A 17,500-nucleotide genomic window follows, 5' to 3' on the forward strand; every position below is an offset into this window, starting at 1 on the left:
TTCATCATCACTGTGCCTCACGTGTCCTCTTCTGGCCCTCAAGAGTCTTTCCTACCACACAGCAGTGACTGTAGTTCCACCGCATGCTCTTCCTAACTTCCCTCTGGCTGGAGACAAATGAATGCAGAGATCCAGGAGCAGCAGGCTAGGCTTCCTTTCTCTCTGTTGCTTCAGGGAAGAGGGAAATTAGTTTAAATAAATGATACACTGATTTAAAAGAAATTAATTGAACGGCAGGGAGATCATTTCTCTTCCTGGCTCTGCCGGTTCCTTTGAGGAGGAGAAAGTTGTAAAATCGCAACCCCCCCCCCATCTTGTTTTAATCTGCAAAACCTGGCTCCAAGATGCCCACTTGTAATGACCATCAACACTCACTATCTACCACATAGTGCTCCAAGCATTTTACGTGCTTACTCTCACTTAACCAGCACACTCCCTTGGGATGGGTACTGTGATTATCCCACTTTAAAGGCAAGGAAGCTAAAGCTTGAAGAGGTAAAGTGACTTGCCCACTGGGACATAAACCCTAATTGCAGCTCTGGGCTTTAAAACGATGTGGACCAGGTTTCAAAAGACGACACCTTGGTGCCTGATTCACACCACCGTCTTGATGAACTCTCTTCTAAATCCTGCATGCTATTACAGATATTGCTTTCTCTGCCAAGCCGCACCTCTGGAGAACGCCCCATCACTGGGTGCAGCCACACTGCCCTCCCCCCAAACTCCCAAGAAAACACAGATTTTTCTAAGACTTCTTGAAAGACCACATCTAAGTATCTGTTTCCACCTGTACCCCTCTTCTTTTAGACTCTAGCCTACATGCAGTCTACATGAAAAAAACGAAGAGATTAAAAACAGATTGTCTAGTCTAGGCTCAACTTGCTTTTTCTTCTGTCTAGCTACGTCTAGACAGCTGGCTCATTATCTAACCTGATCCTAACCGACAGCCTACTAGGGTACACCATGTGACCCACCAGCAGCTACAAAATAGTTTCTGGAGAATACGAATTGGATTGGCAAGTGTAAGCAAACCCTCCTCGGATGTCTATGCAAGGTGGGGGTGGAGGCAGCTGTACGAATAAACAATGTAAGATTATTGTTATGGAATCTCCCCCTCAGCATCATCAACGACTTCAAAAGTAAATTCTGTGATAATGTATTCTTCCAAATCCCCCAGTATTTCTTGGCCTGAATAGCGTGAGGAAATAGAATCATGTTCTCTTTCTCTAAGTTGTTCAACGTTGATGACTAATGATGCTGCCTGGCTTAAAGCTGATTCCCCCAGTAACGTGTATCAAGGGCTTCTCCTGAGCCTTGCTTCAGGCTGCCTCTCTGAAGTTGAGACACAGGTTCAGGTACACCAACCCCAACCCTCCCCACCCCGCCTCCTCCACCACCTCCTTTCCCTTCTGCCTCCCACGCTCTCTCTCAGGGTCTCCTGAGAACGGTCTGCACTTTGAATCCTCTGCTCATGTGAACACAACTCTCACACCTAACCAAACAAAAACTGTAGTTTCAAAGTTTCAGAATCGTTTCCAGAAAGCCCCAAGGAATTTGGCAGTGGCTTTGCCATGCAGTTAAGGGTCCCAGTACTATCTCTAAGGCAAGGGCATGAACCAGTCCCACCGAGCTGATGCATGTATGCACCACGTAGCTTCCCTTATTTCCAAAGGAAGGGTTATATCTCGTACAGAGACTCGATTGAATTTTGTCTGCTTAAGGGAGGAACCAGAGTTCTACCTTTCTCAGAGATGCAGTCCCATTGTGACTATGGCCTTCTTACAAGGGCTTTTTCCTCCCTCCTTTCCTCCCTCACCTAGTCGCAGCCTTTCGTCCCTATTTAAAAAAAAAAAAAAAAAAGGAGCGGTTCCCTGCGCCCTGCAGCGGCGTAGCAGCGCAGCAGTCTGGCAGGCTGGGGTAGCGGGCCGAGCTGCCCCTTTGTTGGACTGGCTACAGATGGTGCCCCAGCGCAGGATTGCGCTTAGGCGGGCGTGGGGGGCAGGAGGCCTGGAGTGGGAGGCCGGGAAGGGGGTCGGGCGGGAGGGGAGGAGACGGCTGAGCAGCCAATCGGCGCGCAGCCCATCAGCTGACCGCTTTTGCTTACACCAGGTGCACGCCGGCTGCGGGGAGCACAAAGCGGGGCGCACGGAGGGCGCGGGCAGCGAGCGGCGGACCTAGGCGAGGCCCGTGCGCCCCGGTTTGCAGCGCTTGCCGGGCGGGGCCCGGGGCCCGCGGTGTCCTCCTAGGCAGCAGCATCAGTGCCGCCGCAACCCCAGGCGCCAAGGGCGCCTTCCTTGAGATCTGGTCGTTCGCTGCCCCGCCCTCTGCACCCCATTTCTTCTACCTTCTTTCCCAATCCTGCCTGCCTCTACCCCGACCCCCAGAACGGGATTTAGCCCAGCCCCGCACAGCAGCTGTTGCTCCTGCGGCTGTCTCGCCTTGCATCTTGGTGCTCTGCCGGGGTCCCCCAAGGAGCCAGTGCGCGCTGCGGGCTGGGTGGAGGCGCTGCTCCGCTAGTCCTCAACCTCCGGCTGCTGCTGCTGCTGCTGCCACCACCCGCTCTGTGCGCACCCCAACAACCCGCCAGCCGGGCCTTAGGGTGAGTGCCCTGACCAACTGGGCCGCAGCAGGAGGTGTGGGAGGCAGCGGGAGGTGGGAGGTGTGGGAGGCAGCACCGGGGAAGTAGAGGAAAACTTGGCAGCTTGGCTTTAAGAAACCTTGGGATCGCGGGTTAAGGGAAACAAGGGGGCGCGGTTTCTGGAGCTAGGTTTTTTGTTTGTTTGTTTGTTTGTTTTGGGTTTTTTTTTTTTAAAGGAAGTCGGGAAATGAGAATCTACTTATCGCCCTCTTGCCTTTAAAATGAAGAAGGGAGGGCAGAGCGATATTTGAAAAAGAAGGCCAGACAGAAATAGGAAAAAGGCAATGACTGGAGCTGAGCCCCCCAAGAATTTAGAGACCCATCAGAGTGGGAAAGAAAAGGGAAGGCTTGGGAATGTGAGCGGGAAAGAAGCTGGGGCCTGGGAAGAGCACCAACAGAAGACCCAGGTTGTTGGAAATGGGGTCAAAAGGAAAGGAAGGTGGGAGGTTGTGAGGAGAGGACCAGGTCTTGGCAATGGCCTGGATGTTAAGAATAAAGAGCAGGGAGTGCAATTAACAAAACATTGGGAATATTAAGAGCACCGGGGAGAACACACCTCAACTATTATGTAGTCCAGAAAAGAGAAAACTGTTTTGAGCCTAGAGTGGGATAGTCCCTTAAGGAGGCTTGCCATGGATGTGGAAATCTCAAGGAAGCCCTGATCTCTTCCAGGCATTCTGCTCTAGGGGTCAGTGGCTAGGAAAGTTTGCCAGCAAGTGCCCTTTGTGCTGCATGAAGCCTGGTGTGGGCTGCTGCCAACTGCCTCGGTGCTCCCTAGGTTCTTGCAGTCACCACTACCTGAGGGGGAAGTCCTTAGCTGCCTGGGTTTCCCCAGAAAAGACTATCAGCCAAGAGGTGCCTGGCGCACTGGCAGGTTGCAGAGTTCATCCTGCGACTGCTGCCAGACAGCGGGCATGGACCGACAGTAGGCTGGAAGATTCCATAGGAGTACTTGCGCTGGAGGGACCTTGCCTGCGCGGGATCCACAGCAATAGCTTCAAAGCCAACTGTGCAAAGAGTGAGGGATCAGAGTGTAAAAGCCTTTGAGTGTGTCTGAACCGTGTAGGCAAAAAGCTCCTAAATCCTGTTCTGTCCTTAGTACATTCATTCCCGACGCCAGATAATAAAACAGATGTGGAATTCAAATTCGCTGAGGGAACAAGTACTGATGACTTGGGCTTTTTTCCTGTAGGATCTTCTGAGGCAATATTGTTATCTTCTTTTGTAGTCCAGTTTACCACAACCATCTAGGCAATTCATATTGCTCGTGTATTGTCATTACTTCATTTTTAAAAGCTGGAACTTGAAAAAGGGAAAGTTCACAAAGACTTATACTTTGACCTGTATAAAGCTGGAGTCGAAGTGGTATTACTGGCTCCAGGGCATGCGTGTCATGAAGTCTCTAATTTGCATGCAAATGTGAGCGGATCCTGGCAGATGTCTGGCCTCATCCATTCACATGAAGGAATTTGAAAAGACAAGGAGTCTTCAGTTAACAATAGACCTTAAGAACGTGGAATAAAGGCGCAGTGTGAGTTTCTCTGTTTGGGGGATCCCAAGGCTTGCTGACACCTTTATTCAAGAGCCAGATTCTTAGTATGGTATTACAGAAAGCTCAGACCCACTTGCTCTTACCTGGCTGTGTATGTGCATGCTGCATATAGCAAGTGTTCCTGTGAAAGCAGTAACTTTAACCCACTTCTGGTGGCTTGAAGTGATTTCTTCACTGACTGGCTCAACTTTTAGAGTTCTTTTCTTTTCCTTTAAATAATTTTTTTTTTTTTTTTTGTCTTGGCCAACATTTGCAGAGAGATAAGTACTGTAGGAAAAGGTAGTTGTCACTGATCAACTGGAAGATCTCACTAGAACAGTCACTGTGCGCTTAGCCTCATTTGGGATGCTTTGGTGTTGAAATTATAGACGGTGATGGGCATCCCATTCCAGTAAAGGGAGGGGGCCCCGGTGTGTATGTGAGAGGGAGTCTCGGTACAGAACAGTGAACAGGGGTGTCATTCAATGGGTTCCCGAAGCATTCTGTCTTGTATAATATTAGCTGGTCGGCCATGCTGCTCATCTCCTGACATTGTAAGAGCGATGGAACAAAAGCCGAGCAGCATGGGCCACATGTGAGGCCTGCAGTTATAACCCCTGACGGGCCAGCACCAGAAACTCTTCTTTTGTCAGTCCTAAACACTGTGGAAGGGGAAAAGAAACCTATTCACTCAACAGTGTCTGCCTGTGTATTCCACATACTCACCAAAGGAGACATTACAACACAACAGAAAGACCAGATTGCTTTCAGGGGCTTGATTGGGAAGAGGGGTGGACAACAGATGTTGGCATGCTGTGTGGCATGTTTTCTGAAGTTGCTGTTGTTATGGTTATTATATTCTGGTCCTGTGCCCTTTATCTTTAAGGCAGTCTACTCCAAGGAGGAAAAAAAAAACAAATGAATGGAGTCCAATCTAAGAAGTGTTATAGCCAAGTTTGCATTTTCTGTCTTAAAGCTATGCAGAAGTCAGAAGTAACATTGGTGTACTGAGATCTTCTGTGACTCTCAAAACTGGCATTCTGTCTCCCTGATGGAATTGAGGGGTGACTATAACATAAAGATGGCATTTCTAAATTACGGAAGTCCACATGCACTTTTGTTGTAAAAAAATTATCAGAGGGTAGTTTTGAAATCAAGCTTAGAAGCCATGGTATCACATCTGCGAACTGTTGGCTGTTGGCCTCTCTGGGTGAGATCTCTATTGCACGAAAGACTGAATCTGCATTCCTTTGTAAATAACAGTAATGAGTTACTTAATAGTAGAAAACATTGTTAAATAAAAGAAACTCAAACTAGATCCAACTAAGGATGATAGTTCTGACAAAACAGTCATAGGTAGCTCCTGTTAGAGCCTGGAACTATGAAATTAACAAGTAAGACAAACACAAGAAAACTAACCCTTGCCTCTGTAGAATCTGATATTACTGGACTCTTGACCTGAACTGCTTGCTCTGCCTGTTACAAATATTCTCTCTCAGTGACGTATTCAGAGAATAGAATAAGTATTTTAAAATCTACTCCTAAGAAGTATATCTACTATTAGAGTTATATTTCTATTCCCCCACTCATCTGACTATAAATAATCAATTATCTTATTATAGGCTTTTATGCCACGTTAAGTCAGCAATAAACTGTATATAAAATATGATGCATTGCAGGCAGAACTTCCATTTTTACTAGACTTTCACAGTGCATTCTCAAAATGTCTATTTCAACTGCAAATGTTATTCTCTGATTCACTTCAGCACTAATATGAAACTGCTCAAATACTGTATTTAACTTTTAAAAATTATTATGCTCAACATCTATTTTGGGTTAAGCCAATGTGAAGATAAAGGAGGTTCCATTTTAGAATCATATTTTGGTTTCTGAGAACAATGGAAATATCTTTAACTCATGAATAGAACTTTGATTAATATTTTATTCAGAATGAAATTAAAATTATATAGATGAAGTCGGAAAAACATGTACTCTGTTGTTTTGTCTCAAAGAACAGAATAGATACAAAGGCCAAACTTAGTAAATTGCAAGATCTTAGAAAGCACAAATGAATTATTTGTCCTTAAAGTTTTAAATGAAATTTACTTTAAGTCTCTCTCTTTCTCCCTCCCTCCACCTGCCTCTCTCTCATATCACCATTTTGCATATATTTCAGAACTTAGTTTCCATGTCTCAAAGAACAGATACAAGCATAATAAATGGTGTTGACTTTGCCTTATTTTACCAGTTAATTGGTTGGTAAGTAGGCTATTACCATTTATACATAAGCGATCTGGTATGTCTCCCTTAACCTGCCAACTTTGAGATTGCTTAGCTGTAATACTGACGGCTGAAAGAACTAACAACCATAATCAATTAGACTGTCAAAAGGATTATAGAAGCTTTGCCTCTAATACCACAACTACCATAAACATTTAACTTGGATGGAATAATCATATGCCCTGGTCTGAAATATTGCCCCTAAGAAGCAGAGAAAATAGGTGTAGGTTTGCAATACGCATCGGCGATCCCATCCACCCTAATTTTTGATCACTTGCTAAAAAGACCAATGCACTAGGTTGAGACACTTAGTTTGAAAGCTATGGAGTAGAGCCTGCTTTTAGTTTGGCTTCTTACCTTCCATTTGCACTCTGTATAGCTCAGAGTTGTGATGCTATTTGAAAGCTCTGATTACTGTAAATGAGTTGTAATCTTCTGACCCAGGCTGTCTTAGCTCACATCTATTATACTATGGGCAGACATGGACTCCACAGCTGTCACCTCATTTGTGTATGAAACAGACACATTGTTGGCATTTTTGGGGGGTTACCATAGTTACGTTAACAATATACATGTGACATGGCATCCTTCTATGTGAAAGGTTTTTGTGACAAATAGTTTGTAGACCTGGGACTAAAGTTCAACTATTTGAAGTTTGAGGAACACAAAAATTAGCCTGCCATTGTTCTCTGAAGGCACCTTGTCAGTTGTAGGAGGACAGCTTTCCCATAGCCATGTCCAGGAAAAAGCGACCAGGAAGCTTTACCTAAAAGAGATTTTCAAGAGCAGTGATGCTGGACCTCTAAAAGGAGTTAGCTGTTGAATATTCATTTCAAAATATTTGGTTTTCCCATTTAGAACTGCCTTTTGTGAGCTGCCATATTAACATAGTCATTTTCAATTCAGAAGAGGAAGCCTGGACAGCCCCAATGCCAGTGCCTATCTCAGTAAAATCTGGGAAAGAAGAACAAATTAGTCTGTCTTTACTAGCAGTAAGCACACTGTGCGGATCTTCACTTAGGACAACTAAAACAGCATTGCAAAGAAAGAAAGGTGGCTTAATTGGTTTCATGTCTGTAATTTCCCCCTGTAGGAATAAAGAATATCATTAACCCCCATTGTTATTTCACAATAGTAGTGAATCTTCATTTGTATCCATAATAATTGGCATAATCAAGTACAGTGCACAGTCAGGAAAGCTCAGGGCAGCTCCCAGCTCTGATACCAATGCCCAAATGTCTGACCTTCTGAGTGTCCTGCAACTGTCCTGCCGGTTCACATCCCTGTGAGAACTCTTGTAAAAGATCCAGGAAAGGTATTGAATGAGTCTAGGATTGTTACTGCAAAGAACCAGAGTTCGGCACCAATGCTGTAGTTTTCTGGGTAACTAACATTCGAGGGAACAACCTCATCTTTCCTACAAGGTGATTTTTCTGGTCTCTAGTCCTACAGCTAAGGTGGTTTGTGGGTGTTTTGTTTTGTTTTCCTCTTGAAAGAACCCATGGGGGGCTAGAGAGATGTTTCAACGGTTAAGATCACTGCTTGCTCTTGAAGAAAAACAGGTTTTTTCCTCAGGTCAAGTCCCCAGCACCCATGTGGTAGCTTACAACCACCTGTAACTCCAGTGTATGAAGAACTTCAGACAGCTGCCTACTTTTTCACTCCTCATAGCACTCTCAGGATTCAGGGCACTTTCAAAACATAAGAGGCAGGAAACAGACAGTCCATAGTAATAAACAACACTGCACATGCTTGCCTAGACGAAGATGTGGATGCGTTGATGATGAACGTAACAATGCCTCATGTCTTTGACCTTTAAAATTTGAACAATCATTAAGTACATCTTCTCACCGGGACATGTCCCAGTCAGAGATGGCAAGTATTATCATCCTTTCTTCCTTTCTCTCTACTAACTAAAGCAACAAGAACCATGACCTTGAGCAAGTCACTTAACATATTTCCATGGGTTTTCTGCAAAAGAACATGGTTGTCACACTCCTTCTGACCATAGCAGCTTAAAAAATATCAGGGACAAACTGGGAAGAAAGCTCAAGTACAGTGATGGTAGGGTTAGAAAATGTGGAAAAACAGAGAGGATGATTTACTGAGAATATGTGCATTGAGTGGAAAAAATATATATACACACACACATATATTTCTTATATTTGTGCATTTGTGTGTGTGCCACGCCATGTGTAGAGGTTATAGAACAACTTTCAGGACTCAGTTCTATGATGTAGAACCCAGGGATCAAGTTCCACCCAGATACTTGAAGAACTGCTTGAGCTTGTCGATGATAACTAGAAGAAAAGGTCAGAGTCTTGGCAGCTGGCACCTTTATCTTCTAGGTCATCTTGCAGGCTTCAGTAATGTAGCTTTCCAGATTTGACTGTTTCTTTTCTTGGCCAGGGGTGGGTAGCTCAGCTTTCTTATCAGAAAATGACCGTTAGATTGCTGTGAGTTCGAGGCCAGCCTGGTCTACAAAGCGAGTCCAGGAAGGTCAAGGCTGCACAGAGAAACCCTGTATCGTAAAACCAAAAAAGATGACCATCAAGATGTGCATGTGCATGCACACATGTGTGCATATGTATGTATACAACACACACACGCGCGTGCGCGCGCGCACGCACGAGTTAAGAGGGGGGCAGGGAGAGACTCCATACTGAAAAGCTTATGCATATTTATTTCCTCCTCATAAGACTGGTGCATCAAAGTGAGTTTTGAAAAGAGCTTTCTCTCAAGACAAAAGAGTGTGTTGACCCTTTTCTTCTCTTGTGCAGTGTAATGTTTTCATGGGAGAAGAGTGCTAAGCTGTGTGGGCACTCAAAGCTTTATGCCTTCTCTGTGATACACATAATCCTAACTAAGAGTTATGTAGGATTTCTGCTACATCCTGAGAGTTCCAAGGCACTAAAGGAATCTACATTAATTCGTCCGACATGAGTTATGGAATCTGCATTCTCATTAACTCATCCAACCATCACGGAACAACTGAGGCCAATGAAATAACCGTTACTGGATTTCTGTGGCTTGTTATTGCTGATTAGGGTTCTGAGCTCTGAGGATAACATGTAAGGCTCAGTCCCCCAGAGGACCAGTTAACTTTGCTTTACTCTGTGGGGACACAGCTCACCTCCTCATGCACTCACAAACTCATCATTTCTCACCCAGGAGGCCAGCTGAGACTTCAGAGATATTTTCAGGAAAGCACAAGGTTTATGCACAGATTTTCCGTACGGGATATTTTTCTTTTTCTGTATGAAGAACAGCACCAGCAAAACAGACCCCTAGTGAAGAAGTTTCCAAATGGCTTCACCATCACAGCTGAGCAGGGCAATGAGAGATTGGGTCTATGCAAATGAGATGCTTAATAATTGGAAGGAAAATATTACATAGGGCCTTTAAATTATATCCCTTGAGTTTATCATTTTCCCTAACACACCAGAGTAGTAGGAGAATGATAATAATCTCCAATATTACTTCTCAGCATCTGAAGTGTACCAGGAGAAACCATAAACACTTTATATGCATTAACTTATTTACAGCTGTCACATAGATCCCTAGTAGTTTACAGCTCTTTTGGAAACAAAGAAAGTGCTAAAGAACTTGCCAGAAGACACACAGTAGTATGGCCTTAATACGTAATTGATGGATGAGAGGATGGATAGATGGATGACTTAGGTTTTCAAATTAAATTCTTTATTCCAAATACAACGTGTGTGCTTTCTAGCCAAGGCATTTTAAGACCCTCTTCTGTGACTCACAGAGCTTGTGAGAGGCAGAGTCAGGATGTGAACTTGGGTCTATCTCACTGTGAGTCTTCACCACTGAAGTACTTGCTATGTCTCCTCCTGTTTAAATGCGGCTCTAGAGCGAGAAGACAGGATTGGATGAGCACCATCTGTGCTCTACAAAATTCTGTAATTTCATGTAGAGTAATATTTATCTATGATAAAACATTTTATTGCTTTAATTTCAAATCTAGTTTCATATTTTACTTATCTAATAACTATTGAACTGTCCATTAATATTACACTGTGATTACTAATGGCATATTTTTAAAGTATGTTTACATTTGAACGGATAAAAATGCATTTTTGAAGATTATGTTCTTCTGATCATTATTATCACAGCATATTGTTTCATTATCCTTGACTCAACTTTGGTTTCTAAAACTTGACCACTTAGGTGGTAGGGAAATGGCTTATTGGATAAAGTGCTTTCTGTGTGAACGTGAGGACCTGAGTTTGGATCCCAAACTCCTATGGAATAAGGCAGACATGACATTGGCATGTACTTGTAATCCAAGAGCTGGGAAGGCGAACACGCCAGGAGACCTAGAGCTTCTTGACCAGTCATTCTAGCTAATCACAGGCTCCATGGCCAGTGAAAGAGCCTCCCTCAAACAAAGTGCAAAGCAATAGAAAAAGGCACGCAATTCTGACCTTTCGCCTCCACACTTATATGCACACCACATGTGTATGCTCTCTTCCACACATATGCACATACGCATGTCCATATACACACATATCCACCAACCACACCAATAATAAGCACCACAGGAAAGGCACATGTACAGTGTTTAACAGTTGAATGGAATTGCTCTCGTGAACATTTGCAGAGGTAAGTTTCGGAATCACGGGGAAAAGTGTTAAATGATTTTTTTTTTTCAGAGCTTCAAGCTGCAGCGATGTTCTGAGGATAACATGTAGCGATGTTCAAAACATCTACTTGAGCCGTTTCTACAGAGTGTTCTCCTTCCTGCACGGCAAGGATGCATCGGAGCAGCACGGCAGTCAGTGCTAGAGTGTTTCAGGATGTACAGCCCAAAGTCAGCAGGGTGGGGGTGGTAACGGGGCAGTTTGTAGGATTAGGAAAAATTAGTTTCAAAAGGACTCTGAGGTCTGCAGGTATCTCCTGGAGCCTGAGAATCCTGTCTGCAAATCGGGGCTTGTAATGATAAAACCTACCTTAGACCACCAACATGCATACAGAGCCCTTCACATAGTGCACAATAAACGATCCGTAGTACCTGGTAGCAGTGCGCAGAAGAGGGACTGTGCCAGAAACTGACCTTTCTGCCTGCTATATGTCTGCATCCCCAGGATGCTAATTCTGAGGCAAGAAAAAAAGGGACAAGAAGAGTCAGACTAGGTGTTCTATGAATTCACTGGCTCACACAGTGTCGCTTTTTGTGGGAGAACTTAAGAGAACGTTATATTTAAAGACTGACAAATAGATGCATGCATCCGAGCCTTTGTTGTTATGATTTCCAGATTGTATCTTGTCCTAGTCTATTTCCTGTCCCGATAACAAAATACCTGGAGAAGTATATTTAACAAAGCTGATGTAGTTCACCACACTAGTGACTAAAAAGTCCACATAATACGATGGTGTTATTAACCACACAGTGGCTCCCTCATTGGGTTACAACATGTAGAAAAAAAACTTCCATGAAAACTTTTGTACATGAGGACACAAGAAAAGTGAGCCAGAAAAGGTGAGCTTGCTTCATGGCAGCCATTCCCAGAGGAGACTGGTTAACTTCCCAGCCTCTGCCTTGTTACAGCTGGGAGGTTTTTATTTGCACATGAAAGAGTGAATCCAGAATATCAGCTTTGAGCTTCCTGTGAGAGGGAGACGAGGATCATTTACAAAGAATTTCATAGACATTGTCTTGTTTATCTCATCATGCTGCTTGACAACACATGACTTTATTAGCTCTTGGCAAAGAAAAAAAAAATCGCACATACTCTTAGCTCTTATTCTTACTCCCAGATGGTCACCTGGCTATCTTTGGAAGCTAATGAGTATGATTTTCTAAGTGTGTTAAGAGGAGCATGTAGCAACCCTGAAAGTTAAGTATTGTGGGGGAAACAAAGAAGCAAACATAAAAACAAAACAAACAAACAGAACCTGAGACAAGGAACTGGCCCAGTGTGTGTGGGTAAATATGGAAGGGCAGGAATGCTCAGCCCTGCTTCCCCAGGCTGGATTCTCATGCAGCCTTTGCTTTTCTCAGCTCTCCTCCTTTTCCTCACCCAATATGGGACATGTTGTCTTAATCTAAGATTATTTATTTATATCAGTGTAATGCCATCGCTACCAAGTAGCTCCATACAGAAAAAGCCTACAACTTAGTCTCTGGTCCCTGGCACCCATAGAAGCACTTGGCATGGGGGAAATGCACTCAGCAAATATTCAGTGAGCTGGAGAAGAGATTTCCATAGTGTGTCTGTTTTGTTTCGCTAAATACTGCATCTTTTAACCATAGCTCTGTTCTAGGGTAGAAGATGAGTTGTTCCTATGCATGCATTACACTCAGGTATTAGTGTCTCTCAGAGGTGGTTATAAAATATTGAACTAAGTTTGAGAAAGTGTCCATGATACTATTACTTAAGGATGTTAATAATCCAAATATTCATCACATGAACATAGAATATAGAGTTCTTTCAGAAGGGCAACATGAGGGGTATGTAAATTTGCATGGCATTATTTCCATCCTAAATGAGCTCCCAGACTCAGTGGAGAGATATAATAAGTGGAAGCAAGGTAAAATAGTTAAGTGGCCCTCTGTAGATACTTGTGAGCAAATCAGAGGAAAGATTAGATGAGGCCAGACGTGTTTAGGTTTGCCTCTCTGCTATAAGACATACTGGCTATGCAGCCTTGGGTTGGTTCTAAAAGACTGTTTTTCTTCCACCCTCTCTCGTCTGCAGAGAGGAATATACATGGGAGAGAACTTGGCACGATTCTCAGAGCATGACAGTCTGCAGTTCAGTCACTTGGCAAACAGTGACAGCACCGCTTGTGAGCGGATTCTTTCTTCCACATAAGCTGGGGACACAGTGGTGAGCAAAGCAGTTGATACAGTCTGCCTTCCCACGTGGAACTTGCCAGCCTCTGGGAGGGAAACACGACAATCAGGTCATCATCACCCAGTAAATATGAAGTCATGGCTGCATAAGGTCCAGTGAACATGGGGCCTGAAGACTGTGATATGGAGATAGCTAAGAGAAAAACTCTCCAAAAGGGAGATCTTTGAACAGAAACCTGTGGGGCGATCAAGAGTTGGCTAGGCAAAGGGTGTAGAGCAGGCAGAGCTTCTCAAGTGAAAGCTCAGAGGCGAGAAACAGCTCGATGGGCTTGCAAAACAGGAGACAGAGTAGCTGGGAGTGTACTTGGGTGTGCATATGTGAGTGCATGCTGAGACCATAGGACTGACCAGGGACTCCCAGAGATTCACCTGTCTCTGCCTCCCTGGTGCTGAGATTACAAATACCCATCAACGATGCCTGGCTTTTTTAAAACATGAAGCTACATAGTTCTGGTGGATCAAACTCTGGTCCTTGGGCTTACAAGTCAAGCACTTCGCTGACTGAGTCATCATGCCGTCTTCCTATTCAGTTGTTTTTAAGCAAGTTCCGTTATCTTTCATACTTTTGTTGTATGACCCTTTGTTACTCTCTCTCTCTCTCTCCTCTCTCTATCTCTCTCTTTCTCTCTCTCTCTCTCTTTTTCCCCTTACCCCTTGAGAGCTTATGAAGGGTCCTGCTAGATCTTGATGAAGTAAACGCCCGTATTTCAGTCTCACTATGGGAAGTGAGAGCAGTCTCACTCCCAAGTGCCGGCTGTCTACACACAAATGCCTGCTCTGTATTTTCACTCTGAGGTGTGAGAGGGAAGAGTAATGTCTATATCCAGAATTCAGTTCATCTGTGTAACAGAGTTTGCTTTGTGCATATGAAGCCACTGTGGGCGCGGCCCAGCAGGGAGGGGCACAGAGCAGAAGAAACCCAGACCTTCACTCCCACACTCTATCACTCCAGTGGGAACTCATTTCCCTTCCAATAATGCCCTTGTCTGGATCTCTGCGCCTGGGAACCACCCTCATCGCAGAAGACCTCCACGTTTTATAACTCCTCTTTTTTTCACATCCTGTCAGCTGTAATTCCTAATAGATGCTTCTGGAGTTGTCATTCCCAAATGTTCCTTAAATGCAGTCTTTCTTTATCACTGCTACCCCCAAGCCAGGTCTCCTTACATTTTCATTTAGCTTGTTGTAAAGGCTTATTATTAACTACTTCCCAAAGATTGTTATTTATTCTTCCTCCTTCCCCTCAACCTTGCGTATAGCTAGTCCTTATTAGAGCAATGATCCCATGGTTTCCCCCAATAAGAAATAAATGAAAATGCTTTAGCAAAAAAATAAAAATAAAAGCGCTATATACGCTTCTCTGTCTGGATTTCCATCCCACTTGTGGCATGACCTAAATCCCATTCCATTCAGATGGTTCCACACCCTTCTTCCGGGAGTCTGCTTTGGACTTTCACCAGTAGAGTGCTAGTCACTGGGGAGCAGATGACTCTCTTTTTGGATGCCCCAGTTTGTAGGCTATTAGGTCACCAGCATGTCTGTAGACCAGATCTGGAAAGAAGCATTCACAGTTACCTCCAAGTACCACTCCTGTGCACACACCTTCCCCTCCAGGAAGAACACTGCGCAGCTCCCTCCAGGCCTCCGCCCCAGAAGCATTGCTCAGCAAATTATTCTCATTTCTTTCTATTATGCCTGTGCATTTGGAATGCACGGAACACCTGACACCAGCAATGTTGGTAGTACTATTTATCAGCCCCAAGTACTGTGCTAACATGGGTACTTCCCAGGCTTTCGAGACTTAAAAGCTACAAAGCTGTATGTTTGCATTCTTAGCCCTCATGTTGGAACCTAAGGCTGGATCCTTCAAAAGCTTGACTGATTTTTCTGGTTTTGTTTAAGTCCTGTTGTTGCTGTTATAAATACAATTTAGAGTAACATTAAACATTTCCTCAGCCAGGCTTGGGAACACGAGCTTGTGATCCCAGGCATTTATGAGGCAAAGGCAAGGCAGGGTCACAGTTCCAAGGTCAGCTTGGGCTACAGAACGAGTTCAAGGCAAGCTTAGGGAAAATATGTCTAAAAACACTTTTAAAATACTGGAATGTAGGTCAGTGCTGAGAACTTGTATATCATGTGCAAGGCCTCATGTTCAATTCCCACTACCAGAGAACATATACATCTATATGTATGCGCGTGTGTGTGTTCCTTCGTTGTTATAGCCACTTGAATTACTTGGTTATCCCACAGTTTAGTTTGTCCTTAAATGTAAAATCCTGGCGAGAACTTGTAAGGTGCTTCCTTATCAGGTGACAAGGCAGGTTTTGTTTGGTGCAGAGCACAACAACAACAACAAAAAAGAATTTTTGTAATTAAGATATGTACAACGGTCCCAATTTTGGTAATGTCTTCTACTTGATATGGTAAAAAAGGAGGGAAGGAAGGAAGAGAAAACAGAAACAGCATAAATGTATGTGGTTTTGTACACTACACAGTTCCTTGCAGGCTCTTCAAGATTCTTCATTTAAAAAAAAAAAAAAGATTCTTCATCAATGTCCCTTCTTAGAGTTGTACCTGATTTTATTACTGATTTTTACCCAAACCCAGTGAGGAACAGGTTGATTTTGCTGTGTTTCTATTCCAGCAATAGCTTGATCCTCAAAGTCTCATGAGATGACATGGTTGTTTCAGAAGAAGAAAGTCAAGCGCACATTGAGAATAGCAGAGAAAATGGAACAGACAGTCTCTATTAGTCAAATGGTATGTTAAGAAAGAACCCTTTTATTTTAGAGGTAACTTTAGGTTTTGCATCATTACTGAAATGAAAGTTCAAAATGTTAAATATAAATTATATCAGAAATCTAGGGGTTGAGTATGTAATAAATACGAGCTTCTAATCACAATGGATTACCTTATAGTTTAATGGTTATGAGTTATACTGTGGATATTCAAGGGTGATTATTCTTTTTACTTACAACTTAATAAAACCTGTGAATTGAGAAGAATGCCTGGAAAGGATGATTTATAGTGCCTATGGGCATGCTAATGTTTTCAGCAGTTCCCTTGCACCATCTGATTAGACAAGCCCGTAGCTGCATAATGATGGACCAGCCACTAAAGGGCTCTGGTGGGTTTATGGTGCCCCGGTCACCCATGCTCTGAGCACTTTTGAGTACTGGACCATTAGTTTCAAATCCATATAAAGATAGGGACACATCTGTATCAAGGAGATTCTATAATAAGAAATGACTTCAAATTAATGGAATTCACCTGATTGTAATTTGCCAAAAACAATTTAAAGACCTGATTAACAGAAATTCTAATTAACTATATGCCACCTCCACACACACACACTCAAGTCTACTTTTGGAAGAAAAAAGGAAATTTGTGAAAATATAAGTTAATGACAAGGGCTCTAGTTAATAACATATATATCCAATAGGAATTTGTTATCAGGGTTTTGAAAATTATGTTAAAAATAAACTTTTAAAAGAGGAGAAAAACATTGAAGTTTGAAACTACAAGCTTTCTAGGAAATTTGAGATAACCGGAAATTTAAATTTTCAAATTTCCCAAGCCTAACATTTTTCTAGATTTTACATTACAAGTTAGTTTTCTTTTACGTAACAAATGGAACAATGCACTGTGTCGCAGTGTGCACTGAAATCCAGTTAGATGGCTGAAGCTAGTGCTATGACATAAAATACTAAGAACTTAAAAGGTAACAAACTTGGCTTAAACTCACCCTTTCCCTTATTTGTTATGGGAATTCTGACACTTCAATTAGTCAGGGTTCTCCAAAGAAATAGAATCAATAAGTAGAAGGCAGATAAGTGACAGGTAGGTAGGTAGATGAATGAGAGAGAGAGAGAGAGAGAGAGAGAGAGAGACAGAGAGAGACAGAGAGAGAGAGAGACAGAGACAGAGAGAGAGAGACAGAGAGACAGAGACAGAGAGAGAGAGAGAGAGAGATCAAGGCTCTCCAAAGAAACAGCATCAATAGAGTAAATGGGCAAATAAATGATATATAGATAGCTAGATATATGATTGATTGATTGATCAATCAATTGACAGATAGTAAACATGAGATTATGAGAATTGCTTCAGAATTCTGAAGGAGTCCTGAAGGAGACCAAATCAGTCATATATGAAACTGAAAACTCCTGAAAGGTAT

General features: G+C 43.2%; 1 protein-coding gene across 1 annotated transcript in view; it reads left to right on the forward strand.

Moving 5' to 3' along the window:
* Positions 1-2,531: 2,531 nt before the first annotated feature.
* The window catches only part of Lrrn1 (leucine rich repeat neuronal 1), a 36,467-nt gene continuing 21,498 nt past the window's right edge, over positions 2,532-17,500 (forward strand). The window contains exon 1 of the mRNA XM_051155015.1: positions 2,532-2,599. The gene's annotated coding sequence lies outside the window, so the exon portion shown is untranslated. The remainder of the gene's footprint in view (positions 2,600-17,500) is intronic.

Source organism: Acomys russatus, chromosome 13 (assembly GCF_903995435.1).
Source record: "Acomys russatus chromosome 13, mAcoRus1.1, whole genome shotgun sequence".
Taxonomy (NCBI): Eukaryota; Metazoa; Chordata; class Mammalia; order Rodentia; family Muridae; genus Acomys; species Acomys russatus.